Below are 5,820 nucleotides of genomic sequence, written 5' to 3' on the forward strand. Positions count from 1 at the left end.
GTTAGGTTAATTACAGGTTGCAAATGGCCGGGGCATTCATATGCAAAAGCCTCTGCGGCAGCCTGGGTGGGCGAGGTCTCAGGGAATCAACGGGCGGAGCAAGCAGCCATGGCGGGGCCTCAGCCCTGCCCTAAGGAGACGCGCGTCTCAGTGTCCCGGTAACGGCTGCAAGCATCTCTGAGGGAAAGCTGCCCTCAAGATCGCCCGCTGCCAGACAGTCCAGTTTCTCCCCATATGAGTCCTGGGTCCCCAGAGACTTCCCGGAACCGGAGATCAGAGCCATCAGGAGCTTGTGACGCCCTCTGGATTCAAAATGACAGCCGCGTCCTCAGGTGCCAGCCCCTTTCCACGCGCGCGAGCCCCCTACCTCTGCGCTTCTCTTCTGCAGCTTCTCTGGCTCTCAGTGTGCTTTTCTTTCCTTCTAGATGTAGAATTTACAGTCAGCCAGGCTTCCTGTGGTTCTGGATGATGTCCGTATTGTTTTTCTGAGGTATTAATCAATTGTTGTGAGCGGCATCAACTTCCCGGTGTTTATCTCTGCCGCCATCTTAGTTTCTCCGACATTCAGGACTTTTCATAACCAGGGCCGTATCAGCCTAAGCAGGATGCTCCATTTAAACCAAATTGCTCACCCTTCCTTCAAGTGTGTCATGAACGTTCTTGTCTCACCTATTGGCAGTGACTGCTCACTCAAGCTCACCCTGTGCTTCCTGCATTTCCATCTCCCTCCCAGGACAGGTGAGCGTCAAGGGACAGGTTCTGGCTAGTGTGCCCCTCCCATGATGCAGGCTCCCCCAGTCCCACATGTTAACCCAGGGTCGTCTGTGCCAAGTCAATGCCAACTTAAGATGTGGTGAAGGGGAATTGATTCAGTGCAAACTGCTCAGCTGCGATGCAGCATGGCTACTGACCGGGACCGGCATGGCTGCGAGGCTGCCCTCACCACTCAGGGGTGCTGAGACAAGACCACTCAGCTTCCAGCTGGGGAAGCCAGGCTTCACTGGAAAGGGAAAGTGCCCCCAGTCAGAGGGGGACTAACTTATACAGAGAGAAGTCCCCGCCCTGGTCCCTGATTGGTCCAGCCTATGCAAATAAGCGTGCCAAATCTACACAATTTGATTGGCCCAAAAAGCACTGTCCTGATTGGTCAGACTGGAGCTGCTCTGATTAGTAGGTGAAAATGCTAATGAGGATATAGCTGTGTAGCTCCAATTGGACAGGAATCCTAGTCCTACCTGCTCCCGACTAATCCATAAGTCTTTGCTCCTGCTAGTTTCTCTGCCTAGAGAGAGGTTTTCCCTTCTTGCACCCAGTTAGTTGAAATACTTTTCATCCTTCAAGTTCAACTCCAATATGATCTCCCCTGGGAGGCCCCCGTGATCAGGAGTCAGTCCCTCCCACTCTCTCTATTCCCAGGGCACTGTAATCACCTCTGCTTCATCCCAGAGCACAGGCGGGCTTACCCGGGGTGAGGGCTGGTCTCCCACACTGACTACCCCATCATGTCCAGAGTGGACTGTGTCTGTTCAATTCTGTTTCTTCCACAGGGTTTAACCTGGTGATCTGTACTCAGGAGAACTCAATGTGCGGCCGACATGAACTAGGTCACAGGGAAACCATTTGCCCCCTGGTCCATTTATGCAATTGGAGGATAAGGAAAAAAGCTTGATCCATTTCAGTCAGGGGCCCCAGTGGTTGGTAGGGATTGGAGAGGGTTTCAGGTGTGTAGGTGGCTGGGGAGGCTAGAGGGTGGGGATGGAGAACCTTGGAGATGGCCATTCCTCTCCAGTCCTACCAGGAAGCCCGAAGAAGCCCACAGCTGGCAGGATCTGAGGGAGCTAGCAAGGAGCCGCTGCAGCTTCCAACTATTTACCTCCTGGGTACCATGGCGATGGGATACTGGTCGCTCTGGCAGCCCCATTATTAACCAGAGGCAGGACCGCTGACAGACAGTGAATGAGAACAGAAAAGGCACAAAAAGAGGTGCATCACTGCCAGGGGCACAGGCAGTCCTGGCCAAAGAGACTGAGATCTTGTGGTCAGACTATGCCATGTCCAGAGTGGACTGTGCCTGTTCAATTCTGTTCCATCCACAGGATTGAACCTTGTGATTTGTACTCAGAAGAACTCAATGTGCAGCGGACATGGTACCCAGGAGGTAAACCCAGGGAGCGACCTTTCACCTTCTCCCGGAATCAGCACTGGAATCAATGCTGGAGGGGAACCCCACTTCTGAACAGAGGCTGGAGAGGGAACGTGTGTGCTGGGCACCCCCCCATTCCTGACCATGAAGCTCCTCACAGCTCAGTGACACCCCAGCGGGGTCCCACCCAGCAGAACTCTCAGAACTGGTCAAGAGAGCTGTCACCTCCCCATCCCTGCCCAGCTTCCCACGGCCCACGCCAATGGCTTCTCACCCAGGGAGTGTGTGACCCATGTCCAGACAGCGATATTGTGGCTTGTTTTTAATGAATGAGCAACAATATCTTTTTAAAAAAATTTTAAAAGGGGAGCAAGTTGGGAGGAGCTGGCAGGCGGTCCTTGGAGAAAATTAGGGGCTGGGCTGCCTACTCTGGGATGCAAGCCCAAACTCAGATGGGGGGTATTGTGCATGAGTTTGGGGTGGCAGGAGCGCCACCGCCCACCAGCTTTGTTTCTGGAAGATATGGTGAGGACCGTCCACTCTCTGGCTGTCGGGTTTACGGCCAGAGTTTGCACCTTGGGGCTGTGGGCTGGGAGGGTTCGAGGGCTCCCAGTTCAGAATGGCCACGCACAAGGGCCTGCGGGCTCTGCTCCGGGAGGAGTGGGCATGGGACTGAGCTGGGAGAAAAGCCAAGGACAGGATCACCCTCAGGGGATCGCAGGGATCGGAGGGTCCTCGCTCTGAGCACTAAGCCAAGATCTCGTTATGATTTCATCATTAAAAAACAGTGAGTGCTGACTTCCCCCCAGATTTTCAGTTCCTCTCCTCCTCCTCAGCCCACCTGTCTCTTTGGTTCCCTGAGGCTGGGTAGGGGCCAGCAGAGGCAGTCTCCGACCCGGTCCGCTGGTTCCCCAGGCTCCCTCTTCCCCTGGGCCATGGACAACCTCCCAGAGCAGCGCGGACTGTGGGAGAAGCTGGGAAGGTCCCGGACTGAAAGCGGGGAAGCCAGGATGCCACCCTCCCTTCCATGTAGGGTGTCTTGGGGAGATGTCCCGGGGACGGCGTCGTGACTGGATCCCCTTCCTGTCGCCAGTGGGAGCCCACCCAGCTCCTGCCTCCTGCCTGCCCTATGGCTCAGCCCCGCTTGGTCCACAGCCGCTGTGGGAGGTGAGTAAAAAAGGTGTGAAAAGACTTGGGTGCAGGGCGGCTTCTTGTCCTGTTCCTCGGTATTCCGGGTACAGGTGTGTGTGTGTGTGTGTGTGTGTGTGTGTGTGTGAGAGAGAGAGAGAGAGAGAGAGAGTTGAGGCCGGAGCCGGCCCTTGCTTTCTGCCCCCTTTTTCAGCACCAGGGACCGAGGACAGCGCCGCCCTCTTGCTCCGCACCCTGCTCCCGCGCGCATTTTATATTTAAGCCCCTCTGCTGGCCAAATCTGCCTCTCACGCCCCAGCACTCCCAGCTCAGGAACCCCTAAATCCTTACCCACCCAAGTTTGAGCTCCCGCGGCGCGCCTACCCTGCGCAGCGTCTCCTCCTGGCTCCCTCCGCGTGTGGGCAGCAGCCTGGTCCCACTCCTCCCGCTCGGTCGGGACCCCGCTCTGCGCTCTGCGCTCTGCACAGGGAGCTTGGGGCCTCCCTCCGGGAAGGTCAGGTGAGGCTCCTCTAAGGCGGTCCCGGAAGAGGCAGGAGTCGCTGGGTCACGTCGCCATCCCCTCCGAGGGGAGAGGGAAGAGGGGGTGAGGCCGGAAAGTCCGCCCGTAACTCTGGACTCTCTCCTAACCACAAGCCTCAGCCTCCGCCCTGGGAGGGTTCACCAGCGCGTCATCCGCACGGGGTGAGGATGAGGATACAGTGCAGACCTGGGAGCTTGGAGTTTAAGGGTGAGGATGTCCAACCCCTTAAACTTGTTACTGTCGCGGGGAGCGTGTGGACACAAATCTCTGAGGGATGTGGTGTGTTCTCCTTGCAGAGTTTTTGTTCCCTTTTATTGTAACAGACAGTACCTGATTCCCTGGACGAAAAATCAAAACCCACCAACCAGATAGCAGTCGCCGCCCTCCGCGGAAGCCACAGGGACGTGAGCGCTTCTGGGAGAAGGTGGCTTTATTGGACAAAGGCTTCACGTTCCTCACCTGCCTGACAGGAGGCAGGTGTCCGAGGGCGCGCGTCTCCCACCCCCTGACCATGGATGGAGGGGCGGGTCCCAGCAGGAGCCCAGTGTTCTTGTCTGGGACGAGATCTGGAAGCCTCTTGCTGCAGGTTCCCGTGGCGTTTCCAGAACACATCTATAAAAGTGTCCGATTAAGTTTTCAAGTTCATGCAGCAGTTGAAGGAAGAGATAAGTGTATACTACTCAACGGAGAAATAAAAACTTAGAATAACACACACGTCTTAAAGAGGAGCAGCAAAACCTAGAAAACCGGCCCCCAAAGGCAAGCGAGGCTTCATCATTCAGAGCCAGCGGCTCTGCTCGCGGGAGAGCCCAGGAAGGAGGTGAGGGATCAACACAACCAAGTCCAAGCCGGCAAGCTGGAGGAGGGGAGAGTTCTTGCTTTACCTTTTGCTTCCTGGGAGAAACCTGAGATGCATGTAACGCAAGAGAAAAGATAACTCCTGCGACCATGCGTCATCCAGACCCTTCGGTTCCCTAATCCAGAGAGCCTCCGGGGGGCAGTACCCTGCAATTGTTTACAGCCTCCTTGTCAGGAAGTGCTGTTTCCTGCTGCCCCTGTAATTTATGACACAAATGAAAGCTGCCTCCTGTTGGCTTGTCCTCAGGGAAGACTGGAAGCAGATGGTTATTATCTGTTGCCCAGAAACATTTCAGAGCTGATTCTGGAGAAAGTAGTCGTTAATAGGAGACAATCGAAGGCATAACCCTAAAAATAAGAAATCCCTTTGGGTTTTTGTTTTTGAAATACAGACCGTTCCTAAGATCTGGGGTGTGGGTGGATTAACAAGACCCTACAAAGCTGACCACGAACTGCTGACATGCACCGAGTCTGATGAATGAGGTAGAGCGCCCAGCGTGGGATCAGGCACATTGCTGGCCCTCAGGAAATGATGCGTGTGGCAGTAGCTATCACTGAAAAATTTTGGTTCTGAAACGTGGAAACAGATAAACTTAGACTAGAAGTCAGCAGCAAGTCCTGGAGGGAATGTATCTGTGAATTTGCCTGCCAAAAGCATCCAGCAGCAAGATTCTGGGCTGCCAGGATGAGGGTCCAGATTTGGCAAAAGACTCACTGAGTGGGGTGGCCTCAGCGGACCTGTTGCTCAGGCTTCACACAACCAGGTGTGTATGGGACAGTGTGGGAAGGGACAGCCATCCTTCGTCAAGACGCAGGACACAAGGATCGCAGGCAACCCCAAATGAGTTAGTGGGATGTCCTAACAGGTCCATGGCACCAAGAAACCCAGCAAAGGGACCTGCCGAAACGCAGAACCTGTGCCAGAATAGGGAGACCACAGAGAGAAGGGAGCTATGGAGAAGGCACCATTTTCTCGCTCTGAGGGGGCAGGTGAGACTGGGAGAAGGGGGAGGACTAGGTGAGTCCCTGGTTGCTTCAGCCTTAGTGGGACTTGCTAAGGAAATGAAGAGGGGTCTGTGGGGGGAAAAGTGGCATCCAGCCATCAGGAGCGGAGGAAGCTGGAACCAGGGGGCCTGGTGATTACAGTTCC

The 5,820-nt window shown here is 55.2% G+C and overlaps 1 protein-coding gene across 1 annotated transcript in view; it reads right to left on the reverse strand.

Annotated features, from left to right (window-relative positions):
- The window catches only part of CNGA3 (cyclic nucleotide gated channel alpha 3), a 36,921-nt gene extending 32,839 nt beyond the window's left edge, over positions 1-4,082 (reverse strand). The window contains exon 1 of the mRNA XM_006773087.2: positions 3,627-4,082. The gene's annotated coding sequence lies outside the window, so the exon portion shown is untranslated. The remainder of the gene's footprint in view (positions 1-3,626) is intronic.
- Between the last annotated feature and the right edge of the window lie 1,738 nt (positions 4,083-5,820).

The sequence above is a fragment of the Myotis davidii genome, unplaced genomic scaffold (genome assembly GCF_000327345.1).
Source record: "Myotis davidii unplaced genomic scaffold, ASM32734v1 scaffold1065, whole genome shotgun sequence".
In the NCBI taxonomy this organism is placed as follows: Eukaryota; Metazoa; Chordata; class Mammalia; order Chiroptera; family Vespertilionidae; genus Myotis; species Myotis davidii.